A 2,500-nucleotide genomic window follows, 5' to 3' on the forward strand; every position below is an offset into this window, starting at 1 on the left:
ATCTTTTTCCCGACGGAAGAAGGTGGAAGAGAGAATGTCCGGGGTGCGTGGGGTCCTTAATTATGCTGGCTGCTTTTCCCGAGGCAGCGGGAAGTGTAGACAGAGTCAATGGATGGGAGGCTGGTTTGCGTGATGGATTGGGCTACATTCACGACCTTTTGTAGTTCCTTGCGGTCTTGGGCAGAGCAGAAAGCTATACCAAGCTGAATTTGATGAATTCGATCAGCCATGATCATAATAAATGGCGGAGCAGGTTCGATGGGCCGAATGGCCTCCTCCTGCTTCTGGTTTCTATGTTTCGATGTAATAGTTGGTTCCGCCAATAACACCTACATCCCATGAATGAGTTTAAAAAATAATCTGAACCGCAGACTCCTGGAACAAGGGGGTCATGTTAAAAATCAGAGTGTCTCCCATTTCACAGGACAAATTGTTTCTCTCAGAGAGTGGCAAGTCTCTGGGACTCTCTCAAAGCTTTTTTATTAGTGTCACAAGTAGGCTCACATTCACACTGCAATGAAGTTACTGTGAAAATCCCCTAGTCGCCACACTCCTGCGCCTGTTCGGGTACACTGAGGGAGGATTTAGCACGGCCTAATTCACCTAACCAGAACGGGGCATTGAGTATAAAAATTGGCAGGTCATGTTGCATCTGTACAGAACCTTAGTTGGGCCGCACTTGGAATATAGTGTTCAATTCTGGTCGCCACACTACCAGAAGGATGTGGAGGCTTTGGAGAGAGTACAGAAAAGATTTACCAGGATGTTGCCTGGTATGGAGGGTATTAACCTTGGACAGGTTAGGAGAGTGGGCAAAGAAGTGGCAGATGGAATACAATGTGGGAAAGTGTGAGGTTTTGCACTTTGGAAGGAGGAATGGAGGCATAGACTGTTTTCTGAATGGGGAAATGCTGAGGAAATCAGAAACACAAAGGGACTTGGGAGTCCTTGTTCAAGATTCTCTTCAGGTTAACGTGCAGGTTCAGTCGGCAGTTAGGAAGGCAAATGCAATGTCAGCATTCATGTCGAGAGGGCTAGAATACAAGAGCAGGGATGGACTTCTGAGGCTGTATAAGGCTCTGGTCAGACCCCATTTGGAGTATTGTGAGCAGTTTTGGGCCCCGTATCTAAGGAAGGATGTGCCGGCCTTGGAAAGGGTCCAGAGGAGGTTCACAAGAATGATCCCTGGAATGAAGAGCTTGTCGTATGAGGAACGGTTGAGGACTCTGGGTCTGTACTCGTTGGAGTTTAGAAGGATGAGGGGGGGATCTTATTGAAACTTACAGGATACTGCGAGGCCTGGATAGAGTGGACGTGGAGAGGATGTTTCCACTAGTAGGAAAAACTAGAACCAGAGGGCACAACCTCAGGCTAAAGGGACGATCCTTTAAAACAGAGATGAGGAGGAATTTCTTCAGCCAGAGAGTGGTGAATCTGTGGAACTCTTTGCCGCAGAAGGCTGTGGAGGCCGGGTCATTGAGTGTCTTTAAGACAGAGATAGATAGGTTCTTGATTAATAAGGGGATCAGGGGTTATGGGGAAAAGGCAGGAGAATGGGGATGAGAAAAATATCAGCCAGGATTGAATGGCGGAGCAGACTCGATGGGCCGAGTGGCCTAATTCTGCTCCGATGTCTTATGGTCTTATTAGTCATGAGGAGAGGTTGGAGAAACTTGGTTTGTTCTCACTGGAATGACGGAGGTTGAGGGGCGACCTGATAGAAGTCTACAAGATTATGAGAGGCATGGACAGAGTGGATAGTCAGAAGCTTTTTCCCCAGGGTGGAAGAGTCAATTACTAGGGGGGCACAGGTTTAAGGTGCGAGGGGCAAGGTTTAAAGGAGATGTACGAGGCAAGTTTTTTTACACAGAGGGTGGTGGGTGCCTGGAACTCGCTGCCGGGGGAGGGAGTGGAAGCAGATACGATAGTGATTTTTAAGGGGCGTCTGGACAAATGCATGAATAGGATGGGAATAGAGGGATACGGTCCCCGGAAGGGTAGGGGGTTTTAGTTCAGTCGGGGCAGCATGGTCGGTGCAGGCTTGGAGGGCCGAAGGGCCTGTTCCTGTGCTGTAATTTTCTTCGTACTTTGTCTTTTTGACTGTGGGAGGAAACCGGAGCACCCGGAGGAAACCCACGCAGACACGGGGAGAATGTGCAAACTCCGCACAGACAGTGACCCAAGCCGGGAATCGAACCCGGGTCCCTGGCGCTGTGAGGCAGCAGCGCGAACCCACTGTGCCACCCGATGGCAGGTCTGTCATATGAGGAGTGACTAAGTGGGTTAGGATTATATTCGTTGGAGTTTGGAAGAGTGAGAGGGGATCTGATAGAAACTTATAAAATTCTAACAGGATTAGACAGGGTAGATTCAGAAAGAATGTTCCCAATGGTGGGGGGAGTCCGGAACGAGGGGTCATAGTTTGAGGATAAGGGGGTAAACCTTTTAGAACTGAGATGAAGAGAAATCTCTTCACCCAGAGGGTGGTGAAGGTGTGGAA

The 2,500-nt window shown here is 49.0% G+C and overlaps 1 protein-coding gene across 9 annotated transcripts in view; it reads right to left on the bottom strand.

Annotated features, from left to right (window-relative positions):
* Positions 1 to 2,500, bottom strand: part of LOC144487459 (Y+L amino acid transporter 2-like) — a 141,162-nt gene that overhangs the window by 89,038 nt on the left and 49,624 nt on the right. The gene's annotated exons all lie outside the window — the stretch shown is intronic.

Source organism: Mustelus asterias, unplaced genomic scaffold (assembly GCF_964213995.1).
Source record: "Mustelus asterias unplaced genomic scaffold, sMusAst1.hap1.1 HAP1_SCAFFOLD_812, whole genome shotgun sequence".
NCBI classification, from domain to species: Eukaryota; Metazoa; Chordata; class Chondrichthyes; order Carcharhiniformes; family Triakidae; genus Mustelus; species Mustelus asterias.